The 21,587-nt window shown below is 44.4% G+C and overlaps 1 pseudogene; it reads right to left on the bottom strand.

The window, feature by feature from the left end:
- Nucleotides 1–21,042, bottom strand: part of LOC109744968 (receptor-like serine/threonine-protein kinase SD1-7) — a 112,615-nt pseudogene extending 91,573 nt beyond the window's left edge.
- Nucleotides 21,043–21,587: the final 545 nt, after the last annotated feature.

The following is a 21,587-nucleotide window of genomic DNA, read 5'->3' as shown; positions in this document are numbered from 1 at the left end:
TGAGCGTATATAGTCAATAGACAAGAGAACAGCACAAGATCGGCTGACACCTGGGACGTAGCTGCTCGGGCAGTATTTTTTTGTTATTGTTGAGACGGAGCAGGGTTTGAACTGGGCTATGGCCCGTCTAGCCCAGGCTTATATTTTATGTTCACAATGTGACTAGCCCAGCTATTTTTTCTTTGTGAAAATGAGCCCAGTTTATTTTTTCTGAAGAATACCCAATCCAGGCCTACTTATTTTTCTACGCCCTGATGGGCTGCAACTCTTTTAAGACGCCTACAAATCTTGAAAGTAATATGAAATGGGTTGTAAATATAAAAACAGATGACAAATTGGCAATTACTTTATAATTTCTGAATTTTTTCACATTTTCAGATTCCTATTTCACTGGGCATTAACCTAATTTAAATATATCTTCAAAGTACTTTAAATCTGGCTCGACACTTCGCTATTAAAAATAGATTGGAACCCATAGAAATATGCGAAATTGGCCCTGGCCAACCAAAAAATGGACTGCAATAAATTGCATAAGAAGTCGCAATGAGCTATATATAAATTATTAAAAAAAGAGGGAATGGTCTGACTTATGGGCCTATTAAGTTGACGCGTATGCAAGATTTTTTTAGTTATTATATACGTCAACAAACGATTCTAGCAGACGTAACCGTTGGATGTCAATCCAACGGCCATCGTGTTTCTTCAATCTCTGATCTTCTTGCTCCAGCCGCCAAATCCAACGCCGGCGGGACCGCCTACTCCCGCCTCCCATGCAGGCCTCACCGCCCCCTACTACTCCCACCGCTGGCCAGGGCATCCCTCTACTCACCCACACCCCTTGTTATTCTGTGGCGACGGCAGCCTCACACCGCAGCCGAACCAGTGAACCCTCGTACTCCTCTCCGCGTGGGCATCCACTGCAGCGTCTTCCCCGAGCCCGCGTCGTCCCCTTCTCAGGCCGCGCCGTCGTCCACCGCCCTGGTGCTCTCGGCGCGGCGTGGTCAACGTGGTCAAGGAACGACTTCCATCGGAAGAGTACTGTCGTGGAGAGGCTGACAGCTGGGTCCACCGCAGCCGCAAGGAAGTGCCTCCTTATTACACGGAAAATAATTATTCCTCCACCTGACAGCAGGGACCCACCGGATGGACCACCGTATTTGGTGAAAAAAAGTTCCCCCCTGACTGCTGGGACCCACCGGACGGGCCACCGTATTTCGCGAAAAAAAATGTTCCCCCCGCTGTCAGCTCGGACCCACCGGAAGTGCCTCCTTATTATGCACAAAAAAATGAACACTCCCCCTGCTAGTTGGGACCCACCTTGGTGGGAGGCTGACTTGAGGGCCTACTAAGTTGACGGGGATGGAGTGCTTTGTCAACTTAGTCAATATGAACGATTCTAGCTCCAGTGACCGTACGATGTCTATCCAACGGCCGTAGTGCTTCTTCAACCTCTGGTCTTCTCGCTCCAGCAGCCCAAAGCAGCGCCGGTCGTGCCGCATGCTCCTGCCTCCCGTGGCCGACTGTGATGCCGCGCAGGCCTCACCGCCCCCTACTACTCCCACCGCTGGCCAGGCCATCCCTCTACTCACCCACACCCCCTGTTATTCTGCGGCGACGGCAGCCTGATACGTCTCCGTCGTATCTACTTTCCCAAACACTTTTGCCCTTGTTTTGGACTCTAACTTGCATGATTTGAATGGAACTCACCCGGACAGACGCTGTTTTCAGCAGAATTGCCATGGTATTATTTATGTGCAGAAACAAAAGTTCTCGGAATGACCTGAAACTTCACGGAGATTATTTTTGGAAATAATAAAAAATACTGGTGAAAGAATCAAGGCCAGGGGGCCCACACCCTTTCCACGAGGGCGGGGGGGCGCCTGCCCTCCTTGGCGCGCCCCCTGCCTTGTGGGCCCCCTGGAGCTCCACCGACCTCAACTCCAACTCCATATATTCGTGTTCGGGGAGAGAAAGATTCATCGCATTTTATGATACAGAGCTGCCGCCAAGCCCTAAACTCTCTCGGGAGGGCTGATCTGGAGTCCGTTCGGTGCTCCGGAGAGGGGAATCCGTCGCTGTCGTCATCATCAACCATCATCCATCACCAATTTCATGATGCTCACCGCCGTGCGTAAGTAATTCCATCGTAGGCTTGCTGGACGGTGATGGGTTGGATGAGATTTATCATGTAATCGAGTTAGTTTTGTTAGGGTTTGATCCCTAGTATCCACTATGTTCTGAGATTGATGTTGCTATGACTTTGCTATGCTTAATGCTCGTCACTAGTGCCCGAGTGCCATGATTTCAGATCTGAACCTATTATGTTTTCATGAATATATGTGAGTTTTTGATCCTTTCTTGCAAGTCTATAGTCACCTACTATGTGTTATGATCCGGCAACCCCGAAGTGACAATAATCGGGACCACTCCCGGTGACGACCATAGTTTGAGGAGTTCATGTATTCACTATGTGTTAATGCTTTGGTCTGGTACTCTATTAAAAGGAGGCCTCAATATCCCTTAGTTTCCGCTAGGACCCCGCTGCCACGGGAGGGTAGGACAAAAGATGTCATGCAAGTTCTTTTCCATAAGCACGTATGACTATATTCGGAATACATGCCTACATTACATTGATGAATTGGAGCTAGTTCTGTGTCACCCTATGTTATGACTGTTACATGATGAACCGCATCCGGCATAATTCTCCATCACCGATCCAATGCCTATGAGCTTTTCACATATTGTTCTTTGCTTATTTACTTTTCCGTTGCTACTGTTACAATCACTACAAAACCCAAAAATATTACTTTTGCTACCGTTACCATTACTTCCATACTACTTTGCTACTAAATACTTTTTTGCAGATACTAAGTTATCTAGTGTGGTTGAATTAACAACTCAACTGCTAATGCTTGAGAATATTCTTTGGCTCCCCTTGTGTCGAATCAATAAATTTGGGTTGAATACTCTACCCTCGAAAACTGTTGTGATCCCCTATACTTGTGGGTTATCAAGACTATTTTCTGGCGCCGTTGCCGGGGAGCATAGCTCTATTCTTTGAGTCACTTGGGATTTATATCTGCTGGTCACTATGAAGAACTTGAAAGACGCGAAAACAAAAATTTATCCCTCAACTACGAGGGGAGGTAAGGAATTGCCATCTAGCTCTGCACTTGATTCACCTTCTTTTTTGAGTAAACTTGCGACACCTAAACCTGCTTCTGCTATTAATTCTGATATGTCGCATGTTATTGATGATGCCACTTCTTCTATGCATGATACTTATGGTGAAACTACTTCTATACTTCATACTACTGTGCCACTTGGTGAATTTCTTGATGAACAACTTGCTAGGGCTAGAGAGAATGAAATTATTGAAACTAATAATATTGATGAAAGTGATGATGAAGATTCTCCCCCTAGATATGAATTTCCTGTTGTGCCTGAGGGCTATGTTATGGATGAAGAAATTGCTAGAGACTTTCTTGCTTGCAATGATAGAAGTGATCTTAAGAAATTATTAGCTAAGCTGAAACAAAAAACTCTGAATGCTAGAATGAAGTATGATCCTGCTTATGCTACTTCACCTATCTTTGTTACTGGTGAGGATTATCAATTCTCTGTTGACCCGGATATAATTTCTTTGGTTGAATCTGATCCTTTTTATGGCTATGAATCTGAAACTGTTGTGGCACATCTTACTAAATTAAATGATATAGTCACCCTGTTCACTAATGATGAGAAAACTCGCTACTATTATATCCATAAAATATTTCTGTTCTCATTAATTAAAGGGTGATGCTAAGATATGGTTTAATTCTCTTGATCCTGGTTGTGTGCGTAGTCCCCAGGATATGATTTATTACTTCTCTGCTAAATATTTCCCTGCTCATAAGAAACAAGCTCCTTTAAGGGAAATATATAATTTTGTGCAAATTGAAGAAGAGAGTCTCCCACAAGCTTGGGGGAGGCTTCTCCAATTACTTAATGCTTTGCCTGATCATCCTCTTAAGAAGAATGAAATACTTGATATCTTTTATAATGGACTAACCGATGCTTCCAGAGACCACCTCGATAGTTGTGCTGGTTGTGTTTTCAGGGAAAGAACACCAAATGAAGCTGAAATTCTATTGAATAATATGTTGACCAATGAAAATAATTGGACACTTCCTGAACCAACTCCTAAGCCAACTCCGAAGAAAAGGGGTGTTCTATTTCTCGGTCCTGAAGATATGCAAGAGGCAAAGAAATCTATGAAAGAAAAAGGTATAAAAGCTGAAGATGTTAAGAATTTACCTCCTATTGAAGAAATATATGGTCTTAATTTACCGCCTGTTGAAGAAATACATGATTTTAATCCATCACCTATTGAAGAAACACATGGTCTTGATAACCCGACACAGGTAGTAAAGGTAAATTCTCTCTATAGATATGATAAAGCTGAAATCCCGCCTACTAAGTTTGCTAGCCAATGTTTGGATGAGTTTGATAATTTTATGGTTAAGCAAGAAGATTTCAATGCTTATTTTGGTAGACAATTAAAACACAATGCTTATATGATTGAACACTTGAGTGATTATATGTCTAGAGTTAAAGGTGAACTTAAACTTATTAGTAAACATGCTTCTATGGTTACCACTCAACTAGAACAAGTACTTAAAGCTCAAAATGATTTGCTCAATGAATTGAATAGTAAGAATAATGACTTTGCTGTTAGAGTGGCTACTAGAACTGGTAAAATGACTCAGGAACCTTTGTATCCTGAAGGCCATCCTAAGAGAATTGAGCAAGATTCTCAGAGAACTAATATAGAAGCACCTAGTCCTTCTAAGAAGAAGAAAAAGAAAAATGATAGGACTTTGCATGCTTCTAGTGAACCTGTTGCTGACACACCTGAGAATCCAAATGATATTTCTATTTCTGATGCTGAAACACAATCTGGTAATGAACATGAACCTGGTGATAATGTTAATGATGATGTTCATGAAGATGCTCAACCTAGCAATGATAATGATGTAGAGATTGAACCTGCTATTGATCTTGATAACCCACAATCAAAGAATCAACGTTATGATAAGAGAGACTTTGTTGCTAGGAAACACGGTAAGGAAAGAGAACCATGGGTTCAGAAACCCATGCCTTTTCCTCCCAAACCATCCAAGAAAAAGGATGATGAGGATTTTGAGCGCTTTGCTGAAATGATTAGACCTATCTTTTTGCGTATGCATTTGACTGATATGCTTAAAATGAACCCTTATGCTAAGTATATGAAAGAAATTGTTACTAATAAAAGAAAGAACCGGAAGCTGGAATTTCCACCATGCTCGCTAATTATACTTTCAAGGGTGGAATACCTAAGAAACTAGGAGATCTAGGAGTACCAACTATACCATGCTCCATTAAAAGAAACTATGTTAAAACTGCTTTATGTGATCTTGGAGCCGGTGTTAGCGTTATGCCTCTCTCTTTATATCGTAGACTTGATTTGAATAAGTTGACACCTACTGAAATATCTTTGCAAATGGCTGATAAATCAACTGCGATACCTGTCGGTATTTGTGAGGATGTGCCTGTTGTGGTTGCAAATGTTACTATTTTAACAGACTTTGTTATTCTTGATATTCCCGAGGACGATAGCATGTCTATTATTCTTGGAAGACCCTTTTTGAATACTACAGGGGCTGTTATTGATTGCAACCAAGGCAATGTCACTTTTCATGTCAATGGTAATGAGCATACGGTACACTTTCCGAGGAAACAACCTCAAGTTCATAGTATAAACTCTATTGGAAAAATTCCATCGACTATTTTGGGAGGTTTTGAATTTCCTCTACCTACCGTCAAGAAGAAATATGATATTCTTATTATTGGGGATGTGCATATCCCCGTTGAGGTAACATAGTGTTATTCGAAATTTCTCCGGTTCCATGTTATTCGGAATGAGTTTGTTAACAAGACTTGATCAACCTTGTTAGTGGATTCCTTTTGATGAGCATGAGATGGATGAAGTTAGAAGGAACAACTTTCTGTACCCTCCTTTTACTTTCTGTTACTTAGTTGAAATAAACCAAAAATATTATTTTTCTGTCAGTTTTCTGAATTATCCGTGCAATATAAAAATACCCTGAAAATAAAAGTTCTCCAAATATCCTGAAATTTAAATATGATTTTTCTTTTCTGGAATATTTGAGAATATCTGGCACTGAGAACACAGCAGGGGGAGCTGGCACCTGACCACGAGGGTCGAGGGCACGCCCACCCCCTGGGCGCGCCCCCTGCCTTGTGGGCCCATGGTGGCCCCCCTCCACTTATTCCTGCACCCACACACTCCTTCTTCCTCCCAAAAAAATCACCAACCAGCTCAAGCACGAGTTCTAGCTCATTTTGCTGCGATTTTCGATCTCCTTGCTCAAAGCACCTCTCACAAAACTGCTTTGGGGGATTGTTCCTTGGTATGTGACTCCTCCAATGGTCCAATTAGTTTTTGTTCTAGTACTTTATTCATTGCAAATTTGTTCTTCCTAGGTGACCATGTTCTTGAGCTTGCATGTCAAATTTATATGGTTCCAAGTAGTTCTAATGCATGATATAGTCTCTAGGCACTTGTGGGAGTTGTTGCTATCAATTTTGTTGAGTTTGGTTCACTTTTATTTGAAGTTACTAAAATTTTCAGAAATTTTTCAGAGGAAGAAATATGTTTAGGAAAATGTACCAAGGTGGCTTCAAGGAAGCAAGGACCCAGGCTCGCAATGCGCGATGCCGACGATGAACCACCAAGGGACGCTCAGGTGCGGGCTTGTGAATGGCCGTCAGAGGACCTTATGGTTCGAGCAGGAATCAAGGAGGAATTTGACACATATGTGCGTAACGCTGATCTTGAGAGCTTTGAGACAGATAAGTGCCGTCAGTACCACTATCTCACTGATTCCTTTGTGAGAAGGTTTGAATTTTCTTCATCACGCAATTCTCAAACTGCCTGTTTGATCTTTATGAAAATTCTTATACTATGGACTTGGAGGATTTTAATACTGCTTGCAAACTTCCACAATGGAGTAGCACTAGTGAGCCTCGCAAATCTGAGTTTAGAGATTTTCTTGCTAGTATAACTGTGGGGGAGTCTAGAGACATAACACAAGCTACCATAGGGAGCATTCATTTTCCTGCTATACATTATTTTGCTCTCTTCATAGGTAGGTGCATAAATGGTAAGGATGAAGCATGTCACATGTGTGTCCCTGACCTCAGTGTTCTCAGGAGTGTTGTATTAGGAGATAAACATTATAATTTGGGAGTCATTGTTGCACGTAGGTTGCATAATAATAGAATTAATGGAGATTTCTTTGGTGGAATTTATGCAACCCGTCTAGCTAATTTTCTTGATATACCCATACGTGAGGATGATATTGAGTTGCCCTCTGCTTATTTGGATTATGAGGATATGGTTCGCCATTGTTTTGTTCAGAGGAATGATCAGTTCCTCCAGTACCGACTAATCTTTGACAGACGACGCACCTATCACGTCGCTCTCCCTGCTTCTACTTTCTTTGACTTTCAGGCAAAGGGGAGATATTTCATAACCGAGGAGGAGGCAACTGAGTACGAGAGGAGTGCTGAGATAGCTCGCCTCCAAGCTGCAGCCCACAGTGCAATGACTGCTGCATCACAGTATGACCCCAGCTACAGCTTTGGATATCCGACAGGCCAGCCCTGGCAATAGACCAACTTAGGCCAAAAGTCTAAGCTTGGGGGAGTACGTATCTCTCACCGACATTACATTCATATTCACACACTCATGCTAGTTGTCGGTGCTCATACTTTTTCACTGTAATATCCATGCTAGTTTATTTTCTTTTTCTTGCTTTCTTCTTGTGTGTTTGAAAACCCTTAAGAAAAACTAAAAAAATAGTAATAGCTTTTAGCTAGTTTATTTCCCTGCTGTAGTAGTAATAATTAAAAGAAAACCCAAAAATAGTTCATGTTCTTCTTTTGCTTGTTGCAGATTCTAGCTTAGTCCAATGCACGTGAACTATTATTATTATTCACATCGTTCGGTCGTGCAAGTGAAAGGCAATTATGACGATATATGATGGACTGAGTGAGATGAGAGAATCTGGTATGAACTCGACCTCTCTTGTTTTTGTAAATATGATTAGTTCATCGTTCCTGATTCAGCCTATTATGAATAAACATATTTGCAATGACAATTAGAGATTATAGTTGCTTATGCCATGCTTAATTAGCTAGGAGTTTATAATGGTTTACCTTGCGTGCCAACATGCTATTAAAATGGTTGTGATGTGGTATGATGGGGTGGTATCCTCCTTTGAACGATTCAAGTGACTTGACTTGGCACATGTTCACACATGTGGTTGAAACAAATCAACATAGCCTTCACGATATTTATGTTTACTGTGGCTTATATCCTACACATGCTTGCACTCAATGTTTATTAATTTTAATGCATGTTCATGACTGTTGTCGCTCTCTAGTTGGTCGCTTCCCAGTCTTTTCCTAGCCTTCACTTGTACTAAGCGGGAATACTGCTTGTGCATCCAATCCCTTAAACCCCAAAGTGATGCCATATGAGTCCAACGTACCTTCCTATATGCGGTATCTACCTGCCGTTCCAAGTAAATTTGTATGTGCCAAACTCTAAACCTTCAAATGAAATTCTGTTTTGTATGCTCGAATAGCTCATGTATCAACTAGGGCTGTCCGTATCTTCCATGTTAGGCGGGTTATTCTCAAGAGGAGTGGACTCCCCTCCTCACTCATGAGAAAATGGCTGGTCACTGGGATGCCCAGTCCCATGCTTTATGCAAATCAAATCAAAATAATTGCAAACAAAACTCCCCCGGGACTGTTGTTAGTTGGAGGCACTCGTTGTTTCGAGCAAGCCATGGATTGATGCATGTTGGTGGAGGGGGAGTATAAACTTTACCATTCTATTTGGGAACCGCCTATAATGTGTGTAGCATGGAAGATATCGCCAGCTCTTGGTTGTTATGTTGTCAATGAAAGTATGCCGCTCAAAATATTATTTATCTCTGCTTTAAAATCGAGCTCTGGCACCTCTACAAATCCCTGCTTCCCTCTGCGAAGGGCCTATCCATTTACTTTTATGTTGAGTCATCACCCTCTTTTTAAAAAGCACCAGCTGGACAGCACTGTTGTCATTTGCATCCATTACTATTAATTTATATTGGGTATGACTATGACTGGATCTCTTTTACCATGAATTACAATGTTTAGTCAATCCTTGATCTTTAAAGGTGCTCTGCATTTATGTTTTGCGGCCTCAGAAATGGCTAGCGAGATACCATCTTGTTATATCATATCATGATTGTTTCGAGAAAGTGTTGTCATCCGAGATTTATTATTATTGCTCGCTAGTTGATTATGCCATTGATATGAGTAAACATGAGACCTAAGAGTTATTGTGAATATGGTTAGTTCATAATCTTTGCTGAAAACTTGAATGCTGGCTTTACATATTTACAACAACAAGAGCAAACAGAGTTTGTAAACGTTTTTCTTTATCACTTTCAGTTTATCAACTGAATGCTTGAGGACAAGCAAAGGTTTAAGCTTGGGGGAGTTGATATGCCTCCATCCTATCTACTTTTCCAAACACTTTTGCCCTTGTTTTGGACTCTAACTTGCATTATTTGAATGGAACTAACCCGGACTGACGCTGTTTTCAGCATAATTGCCATGGTGTTATTTATGTGCAGAAACAAAAGTTCTCGGAATGACCTAAAACTTCACGGAGATTATTTTTGGAAATAAAGAAAAATACTGGTGAAAGAATCAAGGCCAGGGGGCCCACACCCTTTCCACGAGGGTGGGGGCGCGCCCCCCTGCCTCGTGGGCCCCCTGGAGCTCCACCGACCTCAACTCCAACTCCATATATTCGTGTTCGGGGAGAAAAAAATCAGAGAGAAAGATTCATCGAGTTTTACGATACGGAGCCGCCGCCAAGCCCTAAACTCTCTCGGGAGGGCTGATCCGGAGTCCGTTCGGGGCTCCGGAGAGGAGAATCCGTCGCCGTCGTCATCGTCAACCATCCTCGATCACCAATTTCATGATGCTCACCGCCGTGCGTGAGTAATTCCATCGTAGGCTTGCTGGACGGTGATGGGTTGGATGACATTTATCATGTAATCGAGTTAGTTTTGTTAGGGTTTGATCTCTAGTATCCACTATGTTCTGAGATTGATGTTGCTATGACTTTGCTATGCTTAATGCTTGTCACTAGGGCCCGTGTGCCATGATTTCAGATCTGAACCTATTATGTTTTCATGAATATATGTGAGTTCTTTATCCTAACTTGCATGTCTATAGTCACCTACTATGTGTTATGATCCGGCAACCCCGAAGTGACAATAATCGGGACCACTCCCGGTGATGACCGTAGTTTGAGGAGTTCATGTATTCACTAAGTGTTGATGCTTTGGTCCGGTACTCCATTAAAAGGAGGCCTTAATATCCCTTAGTTTACGCTAGGACCCCGCTGCCACGGGAGGGTAGGACAAAAGATGTCATGCAAGTTCTTTTTCATAAGCACGTATGACTATATTCGGAATACATGCCTACATTACATTGATGAATTGGAGCTAGTTCTGTGTCACCCTATGTTATGACTGTTACATGATGAACTGCATACGGCATAATTCTCCATCACCGATCCAATGCCTACGAGATTTTCACATATTGTTCTTCGCTTATTTACTTTTCCGTTTCTACTGTTACAATCACTACAAAACCCAAAAATATTACTTTTGCTACCATTACCATTACTTCCATACTACTTTGCTACTAAATACTTTGCTGCAGATACTAAGTCCTCCAGGTGTGGTTGAATTGACAACTCAACTGCTAATACTTGAGGATATTCTTTGGCTCCCCTTGTGTCGAATCAATAAATTTGGGTTGAATACTCTACCCTCGAAAACTGTTGTGATCCCCTATACTTGTGGGTTATCACAGCCTCACACCGCAGCCGAACCAGTGAACCCTCGTACTCCTCTCCGCGTGGGCATCCACTGTCGTGTCTTCCCTGGCTCCACGTCGTCCCCTTCCTAGGCCTCGCCGTCGTCCACCGCCTTGGTGCTCTTGGCGCGGCGTGGTCAATATGGTCAATGACCGACTTCTATTGGAAGAGTACTGTACGTGGAGAGGCTGACAGCTGGGTCCATGGCAGCCGCAATGAAGTGCCTCCTTATTACGCGGAAAATAATTATTCCTGCACCTGACAGCGGGGACCCACCGGACGGTCCACCGTATTTCATGAAAAAAACGTTTCCCCCCTGACTGCTGGGACCTACCAGCTACATCTTCGCACACAAGGAAGTGCGTCCAGGCAAAAAAAACGATTCGCCCCCCTGACTGCTGGGACCCACCAGCTACATCTTCGCACGCAAGGAAGTGCCTCACAGTCGGGACCCACCTGGTCGAAGCGTACGTAGCGTTGTCATTCTGGTCGCGAACGTGTACGTACATACTGGTCGATGTAGAGGCGCGCATGTGTCGTAGTAGAGGCGCGCACGTAGCATGTACACGTACGTACAGCGGCCAGTGTGCAAGAAAGAAAATACGGCCACGTACGTACATACGGGCAGGGTCTCGAATGCCTACTCGCGCATACGTACGGCCAGGGCTTGTGTACATGGCTGGGTCGGAACGGAGAAACTGCGTCGTCGTCGTGTTCATGGGGAGCCAACCGGCTGGGTCGGAACGGAATACGTCGTCGTGTTCATCGGGAGGGCTTGGACGGAACAGCCGGTGGAAACGAGGCCTGGCGTACCGCAGAACGGAGGAAACGGCCTTGTGTTCGACCGGCCACGGTCGAAACAGGATCCTGTTCAACGGGAGGGGTCTGGCGTACCGCAAAACGGAGGAAACGGACCTCCTACGGTCAAAATGGGGGTCCTGTTGATCGGGAGGGGTGTGGCGTACCGCAAAACGGAGGAAACAGACTTGTGTTGGGGCGCTACGGTCGAAACGGGGGTCCTGTTTTTCGGGAGGGGTGTGGCGTACCGCAAAACGGGACTCCACGGGATACTGTTCATCTCCACCATCGACTCCCTCCAGCCTCCACGGGCTACTGTTCATCCACCGTCGACCTACCCCAGCCTCCACCTGCGAATGTTCATCCACGGCCTCCTGTTCATCCAGCCTCCACCGCGCGCTACTCCACCGGCTACTGTTCAACCAGCCCTCTCCACGGGCTCCTGTTCAACCACCCCTCCACGGGCTACTGTTCATCCAGCCCTCCACCGTCTACTGTTCATTCAGCCCTCCACGGGGTGGTCCTGTTCATCCAGCCCTCCACGGGGTCCTGTTCATCCAGCCCCAACTGGCTCGACTGATCGGGGTCCTATTCATCCAGAGGCAACACCACGGGGTCCTGTTCATCCACCCCCACTAGGAACTGTTCATCCAAACCCCCCCAGCTACGCTCACTATTCGTCCAGAGGTAGCATCGATCGGCTTCAGTTAGCAGCAGTAGCGAAGGAATCGCTCGATCGGGTTCAGTTAACAGCCATCGATCGATCGATCGGGTTTAGTAACACGTAGCCTGCAATGCAATCGCTCGGGTTCAGTTAGAGCCCAATGCCTCGCACCCACGCGCGTGCGTGTATGAGAGAAACGCGCATCGCTCGGCCCCGACCACCCACCGTAACCGGGAACACCCTGATATTTTCCTCGCCCTCGCTTCTACCACGGTTTTTTCCGTCATGGACGGCCCAAAGAATGTCATGCAGCTGCGTCTCCGGCCCGCCCAGGACGAAAAGCCCATTTTCTGTCATGATTTTTTGTCATAGAAGTAGGACCCCACCACATCTATGATGATACCGGGTTTTGTCACAATTATCATCATAGAAGTGTCATAAGTATGACAGGAAAAAATTTCGTTCGGCCCAAAATGTCACGGATGTGTCTTTTTTTTGTAGTGTTGGAAGTACAATCTTTACTAGATTGGTCTTCTTGTCAATTGTAGAAAACAACTACTCAGAAATCTGTAATTCACTAGCATAAATACCATGATAGAGATCCATGAAGCTACTTAAGCTCTTATTATAACGAAATTTAAGAACCCAAATTATCAAGGCTTGTGATATTTTACCTCTTTTAAGGTATTGATCTTGCAAATATGCTCGTATAGAAACTACCAATCCAAGTGAAATAATTAATTGGTTATTGTCAATTTCAGATCTTAGACATGAAAAATAAATAGGAATTGTCAACACATTCAAAAGTGAAGGCCAGAAGAAATCTGGTTTCACTCAATTTTTCCTACTTAACCAAACAACTCTTTTCTTAATGAAGGAAAGAATCCTGCCATTTCGAAAATGATGTTAAAAGGAATGTTATTTTTACCTAATACAAAGGATCTTCCATGTTACTCACTCCGGTTCACCAAATCGTCATGTTTTGGAGATGAGACTTCTAACACTTTAATTATTGATGCTATTAGAAGTATTTAGATTTGGTACTTGAAAATGATATGCTTATATTTTCTTTGAAAAATAATTCCATATCATTAAAAAAATTACCGAGTTTAACATCAAACAATTAAGAAAATTCCATATCATTAAATAAAGCACACTCAATAATTAGAAGATCTTCAAACATAGTTTCATATCATTAAAAGTTCTCCATCGAGTGTGTTGCATGCGCGAAGAAAATTCGTCTTTACAGCTCCATATCGGAGTTTGGAGCTGAGAGGCCAACAGAGGAAACCTCACGATGGCATTGTGAGTTTGCTAGCTGTGGCAGGGAGCGGCATTAAAGCTCACGACGTAATTGATCTAATGCCAATGCTGGCACACAAGTAATTCTTGGAGAATAATGTAGGAAGGTATGCTAACCAAGAATAATCTAAGCATACTTAACAAAACTTATAGGCCTTCTTTTTAGAGACGGAGGGACTAATACATATTGAGGTACTCCATGCAGCGTATCAAAACAATCTAATTAAACAATAGTTTTTTTTCTTCATTTGGGCATCTGAGCAACCAAAGATAAAGACACCAACAAAAATATACGGATTGCGTCTCAATTGTTAGCTTTCCACGTACGGTATAGTCACAAACCAAGGAACTCAGTGTACATATGTAAATCATGAAGCATAAGAGATAAAACTACGTTACACAAAAAGCAGGCGGAGTCTAATTGTGACTCAATGTGTGCATGTTTTGTATACAATTAAGAACATTAATAATCATCGACAAGTTGGTTTTGGAGGAACTATTTTTTCTGTTAATGTTGTGTCGTTCTTTTAATCATTCAGTCAGTGGCTGATTCAGGCGTGCATTATTTGCAGTGAAAAACATCCATTAATTGCGCGTGCAGGAAAGCTAGTAGCACATGTGCATTTGAGTAAGTTCACACCAATTTTTTGTCTTGCATTCCTATATGCCTAAATGTTACTGTGTAAGTGTTTAGACATTAGTTTTATTTAGTTTGTTGCCACAGACTGGTATAAGGGAAAAGTGTCCATGAAAAGCATCTGGACAACCCCCACTATGAACTCAAGAAATAAGCTAAAATGAATCTGAAAGAAGGTAAACAAAAGAAGCTAGGATGCGATGGTGCATACCATGTGAGTCGGCAAGCCGGAGGTACAGATTTTCGCCAGCGTTAATGGATTTCCCTGGAGTAAAAAAAGAGTCGCCAGAATACTTCTCAGTGTCGATAAGCTCTCCTGTCCAAACCAAACACCTTGACAGGTCGGCCTTAGCAACATCATGGCTGAAAGATGTGTAAGCATATGCCGTACACGAGCAATTGCTGCTGCACTCAGCCTCACACTCTTCCAGGCTTCTATTCAGTATATGCAGGAACTTGTCGGGGACCTTTATCAGAGACAAGGGCACAAAATAAGATTGCTTTCCGCATGTTAGTGTTTCCTTTCTCCGACATCCTCTTGAAATGTCAAGACCACTAGGCTCAAACCCATCAAGGCACCGGCAAGTTTCCCCTCCCACGGTGAGGTCACAGTATCCAAACGGTCCATATGAAGAGTAGATGTCACATGCAGCAACAGGGTGGGAGGCAATGGGTACCCATGAGGATGACTGATTGTTCCAGCTTAGAGATGTCAACTTGCCAGTGTGCTCAAGCATGAAGAAGGTGAATGGTGATCCATCGGAGACTGAACATAAAGTAGAGTTCACCTTATAGGTCGATGGTCGTTTTGACGATGATGGAGCTGCTATTAATCAAGTACATGCCACCGGACTGTTAGAATGAGTTGTATAGGGACAAGAGAGGTAGTTTAACTTGTAATATTTCTCTCTATCCCTTCTTCTGTTATTCCTCTCTGTAACCGATGGGGTCTCGATCTCCTCTTCTCGATCGACCCTCCTTCCTTGTAAGCCACGGCATATCTTCTAAATAATGCAATGCGGCCGAGACGAAGGGTTCTACGCTTCCCAACTCGTTTCACATGGTATCAGAGCCTCTTCCTCGATAGATCAGGAATAGATCGCATCTAGCTACCTTCCGCGACCGAGCACATGTCTACCACCTCCGCCGCCATCACCCCAGCACCATGGGTGCGCTCACTACCTCCTCATCCTCCGCTTTTGCCTCATCCTCCACCTCCACCAACACCTCCCTCCTCGGATCGCCACCCCAAGAGAAGCTGACGAGGGGAAACTTCCTGCTCTGGAAGGCCATCGTGCTGCCCTAGATCAAGGGCGCGCAGATGGAACACCACCTCGACGAGAAGAGCTTGGCACCGCCGGCGACGCTCACCATCACCAAGGACGCCAAGGAAGAACAGGTGGTCAACTTTGCATGATCCCTCTGGTATGCACAGCAGCAGCAACTTCAAGGATTCTTGATGGGCTCTCTTTCCCGCGAGATCCTGGCACAGGTCGCGACACTTCCGACGCCGGCCGAAGTATGGCGTGCCATCCATGCCATGTTTGCTGCCCAAAGCCAAGCTCAAGCGATCAACACCCGCATCGAGCTCACGAATCTCCAGAAATGTAACACGACCATGGCTAAATATCTTGGAAAAATTAGAAGTCTTACCGATGAAGTAGCTTGCACCGCCGCCGCGCTCTCTGATCCGGAGATTGTGTCCAAGATCCTTGCCGGACTAGACATGGATTACAATCCTGTGGTCTCAGCCCTTGCTGCTCGGGTGGAACCGGTCACAGTTCAGGAGCTATACAGCCAGCTCTTGAGCTTCGACGCCCGCCTCAGCCTCCTCCACGGCGCCAACATCCACCAGTCCTCCGCCAACTCTGCCTCTCGTGGCCGCGGCGGTGGGCGCGGTCACCAGGGGCAACACAGCAGTGGGCGTGGGCGCGTTAACAACGATGGGGGCTACAACAATAACAGTGGCAGCAGTGGCTACAACAACACCGGAGGCAGCAGCGGCTACAACAACACCAGCGGCAGCAGCGGCTACAACTACCGGGCAGGGGGTGGCGGCTTCAACAACAACAACAACAACAACAACCGACGTGCCTCTTCCTCCCGTGCACGTCCTCGATGCCAGCTCTGCAAGAAGGCGGGCCATGAAGTCATGGACTGCTGGCACCGGTATGATGAAAATTATGTCCCCGATGCTCGTCATGTTGCTGCAGCCATGCGTGAACAAGGAGGAGAAGGAGTTTGGTACGTTGACTCTAGTGCAACGGATCATGTCACAAGTGAACTAGAGCAACTTGCCCTCCGTGAACAGTACCATGGCAATGATCAAATTCACACCACAAGCGGTGGAGGTATGGATATTCGACACATTGGTCAAGCTTTTATTAATTCCCGTACTCTTAAACGTGATATAGTCTTAAAACATGTTCTTCATGTTCCTCAAGCCGACAAAAACCTTGCATCCATGTCTCGTTTAGCCAATGATAATAATATCTTCTTTGAAACTCACCCTCGTTACTTTTGTACAAAGGACCGGGCAACGAGGGAACTCCTCCATCACGGTAGATGCATTGGAGGTCTCTACCCCATCACATCCGGAGCACTTAGTCGCAAGCGTCGTCAAGTCTACTCCGTCATCAAGCCCTCTTTGGCAAGGTGGCATAAAAGATTAAGACATCCATCGTCGATCATAGTTAAACAAGTAGTCAATAAAGGCAATCTCTCATTGTCACATAGTCCAATTAGTGAGTCTATTTGTGAAGCTTGTCAATGTGCCAAGAGTCATCAACTCCCTTATCCCAAGTAAAATAGTGTATCTCATGCTCCTTTAGAACTTATTTCCAGTGATGTATGGGGTCATGCTAGAGATTCTTTTAGAAGGGAAAAATAGTATGTCAGTTTCATTGATGACTACAACAAGTTTACCTGGATTTATTTGCTTAAGTACAAATCTGATGTTTTCTCTGTGTTTCAAGAGTTCTAAAAACTTGTTGAAAGACACTTTGACTGAAAAAATTTGACAGTCCAAAGTGACTAGGGAGGGGGGTATGAGAAGCTCAACTCTTTCTTTCGTAGCATAGGCATTGAACATCATGTATCTTGCCCTCATGCTCACCAACAAAACGGCTCCGCTGAGCGGAAACATCGCCACATTGTTGAAGTTGGTCTCTCTCTACTTGCTCATGCTTTTATGCCTCTCAAGAATTGGGATGAAGCATTCATTCTGCCACCTATCTTATTAATTGTCTCCCTAGTAAAGTTATTGACAACACCACTCCATTGGAGCGATTATATCATCAAAAACCTGAATACAATTATCTCAAAATATTTGGGTGTGCTTGCTACCCCAATCTACGTCCATACAATCGCCATAAACTTGAGCTTTGTTCCACTCAATGTGTTTTTCTTGGCTATAGTAATCTTCATAAAGGGTACAAATGCCTAGAGATTGCAACTGGACGTGTTTATATTTCTCGAGATGTTGTTTTTGATGAAACCCTCTTTCCATTTGCCAAACTTCATCCCAACGCCGGAGCCCTTCTTCGTGCTGAGATAGCACTCCTTCCAGATCACGGGGGTGAATTAAATAAAACTGACTGTGTGCAAAATTCCATCAAAAATTGTGGTTCTGATGATGTATGTGCAGGTTTGGGTCATCATTTTATGTGTGCGGGAAAGGACAAAAACGACACAGAATCCGCGGCTGATTTACCTGGCAGGGGCGCGCGATCCTGCGCTGATCCTCGCGCCAGGCCTGCCCTTGCTGTTGAGCGATCCGAGTTAGATCGCCATGCAGCCAATCAGGTGGACGCCAGCGTGGACCCAGCCGGTCCCGAGACGGATGTGGCCGATAGCCCGCATCTGGTGGACCCCGCCAGCCCACGCGCGGGATAGAATGCGTCTCCATGCGTCGCACGCCGCGCTGGGAGCCCGCGGATCGAGCCAGCCGCCGACAGCGGGGCGCCTGCAGGGCCAGGATCGCCCTCGGATCACGAGCCAGGATCCCCTGCAGATCCTGCACGTCTATCTTCCTCGGATCGGGAGCCAAAATTTTCTGCGCCGGGTCCTACAGAACCTCCTGCACCGGGATCTTCTACGCCTACAACACCAGTACCTCATCAATCTTCTCGTCGGCACACTAGATCGTAGTCAGGTATTATAAAGGACAAAGAATACACTGATGGTACGGTCAGGTATGACAGAATTTAGCGTGCTTTTCTCAGTAGTGTTGGTGAACCAACTCATTTGCATGATGCCCTTGCACATAAAGATTGGAAAGAAGCTATGGATCATGAATATGATGCACTCATGAAAAATAAAACATGGCATTTAGTACCACCAAGGAAGGGTCACAATGTCATAGATTGCAAATGGGTATACAAGATAAAGAGAAAATCTGATGGAAGCATAGACAGATACAAGGCTAGACTAGTTGCCAAAGGTTTCAAACAGAGGTTTGGTATTGATTATGAAGATACATTTAGTCTTGTTGTTAAGTCAGCTACTATTTGACTTGTACTGTCTATTGCTATTTCCAGAGGATGGAGCTTACGACAGCTAGACGTTCAGAACGCGTTTCTTCATGGTGTTCTTGAAGAAGAAGTGTTCATGCGGCAACCACCAGGATATGAGGACCAAAGTAAACCACATTATGTCTGTAAGTTGGATAAAGCTTTGTATGGTTTGAAACAGGCCCCGAGAGCTTGGTACTCAAGATTGAACATGCAACTACAACAACTTGGGTTTACACCATCTAAAGCAAAGACCTCATTGTTCTTTTACAATAGAGATTATATCACTATATTTGTGCTTGTCCATGTTGATGATATAATTGTTGCTAGTTCAAGTTCACATGCTACCACTTGTTTGCTTAAAGATCTGAAGTTGGAGTTTGCTCTCAAGGACTTAGGTGATCTTCATTACTTTCTTGGCATAGAAGTTAATCATATAAAGGATGGTATACTTCTCACACAGGAAAATACACCACTAACATACTCAGCAGAGTAGGATTGGAAAATTGCAAACCTGTGAGTACACCAATTTCAACTTCAGAAAAACTTACTGTTGAAAGTGGAGAGGTAATTGGACCAGAAGATGCAACAAAATACAGAAGTGTTGTTGGTGCTTTACAATATTTGACTCTTACTCGTCCTGATATTTCTTACTCTGTCAATAAGGTATGTCAATATTTACATGCACCTAGAACAACTCACTGGACTGCAGTCAAAAGGATTTGAAGGTATCTTAAATTCTCAGAAGGCCTTGGACTTTAGATTACCAAGTCATTATCTATGCTTGTTACTGCATATTCTGATGCCGACTGGGCAGGGTGTGCTGATGACAAAAGGTCCACAAGTGGTCTTGCTGTGTTTCTGGGAACAAATCTTGTGTCATGGAGTGCAAGAAAACATGCTACTGTCTCTAGATCAAGTACAGAGGTTGAGTATAAAGCTCTGGCTAATGCTACAGCTGAGGTAATGTGGATACAGACTTTACTATATGAGCTTGGAATCAAGGGTCCACATGCTGCGAGATTATGGTGTGATAATATGGTGCAATCTATCTCTCAGCTAATCCTATTTTCCATGCACGTACCAAACAAATTGAAGTTGATTTCCACTTTGTCAGAGAGAGAGTAGCTCGAAAGCTACTTGATATTCGTCTTATACCAACTGCAGATCAACTTGCTGATGGTTCACAAAACCTCTTACTACGGGAAGGTTGAATGAGTTCAAGAACAATCTTAACCTTGGTAAAGTTCATTCGGTTCAGATTGAGGGGGAGTGTTAGAATGAGTTGTATAGTGATAGGAGAGGTAGTTTAACCAGTAATCTTTCTCTCTATCCCTTCTTCTGTTATTCCTCTCTATAACCGATGGGGTCTGGATCTCCTCTTCTCGATCGACCCTCCTTCCTTGTAAGCCATGGCATATCTTCTATATAAGGCAATGCGGCCCAGACGAAGGGTTCTACGCTTCCCAACTCGTTTCACACGGACACTGTTCGACCATTCCATACACCTCGGTAGTACGGTCTGGTCCCATGCCGAATGAGCATTTGAAGATCCGGGGAGGCTGGGGCACCGCTGTAGGAGAAGTTCCCGGATGATGGGTCATTCGGGCCCTTCCAAGCATTGAGGCGCCCAACTACTTGTCCCTTGTGGCTCACAAGAAACTTCATGGTTGATAGGATGGTATCGGTTGGACGATCGAAGCTTTGCCAAATATATGTGCCGTTTGCAAAGTGGGGGACAAAGTTACCTGTGTCCAGCAGCACTGCAACAACTCCACCTCCCCCAGAGGTGATATTAATCTTCGCCGTCCATGAAGTGATGCTTTGGGGCCCCGACAACCTCAAGTCAGAACTGTCTGTGATGGCGAGCATGGCAGAAGAAGGTGTAGTGATTGGGTTATCGCGGTTGGCGACCCACACAAAGCGTCGATCGGGGATCTGGTTGTGCCATATACCAAGGTATAGGATCGTGTTGGAGCTTGCTGGGGAGAAGAAGCCAAGAGCAAACACTCTCTTGCTGGAGACGAGCTTGTCGCCGGAAAAAAGTGGCTTTGCATGTGTAAGAGTATATATCATCGGATTTGCAGAATGAGCTTAGGAAGAAGAGGATGAAAATGGGGATGCGAGATGTGGCCATATTCATCGGAAAATGCTTTGTGCCGAAGTGAAGAAAATAGCACGCGGCTATAGAATATAACAATTGAGGTGATGGTTCTTCGGGACAGTTTTCTTCTTCTTCGGAACAGCTTAGTGAGTGGATGTGTGGTTGGAAACTACTTCCTCGTCCTTCCAATCTAGACTGGACTTTTATTGCACCTCAATAGTACAATCTAGAAAGGACTGGTATTGATGAGACAGCAAGGTCGACCTAGACCATAACAAAGGAGAGCAGACCCCAAAGTCAGCATTGATGGTACTGCTCATGCAAAGAAAAATCGTCACTACTGGGAGGTCCAGCTTGGAGTTTAAAGTAAGAGGGCGACAGGGGAAAAACCTCACGGCCGGGCATATGTGGGTATGCTTGCTGCGGCACAAACGAGGATAATAGCACGCTGTTGGCTGCGTCGTGCGTGGCGACTTCTCTTCTGTCCGCTTAAAATCGCGTCTGACCAAGATTAATCTCAGGATGATACACACTAATTACTATAAAATCGCTACACAAATTAATTTGTACTGGCATGA

Source organism: Aegilops tauschii, chromosome 2 (genome assembly GCF_002575655.3).
Source record: "Aegilops tauschii subsp. strangulata cultivar AL8/78 chromosome 2, Aet v6.0, whole genome shotgun sequence".
Classification (NCBI taxonomy): domain Eukaryota; kingdom Viridiplantae; phylum Streptophyta; class Magnoliopsida; order Poales; family Poaceae; genus Aegilops; species Aegilops tauschii.
This window is presented reverse-complemented; position numbering and strand designations above follow the sequence as displayed.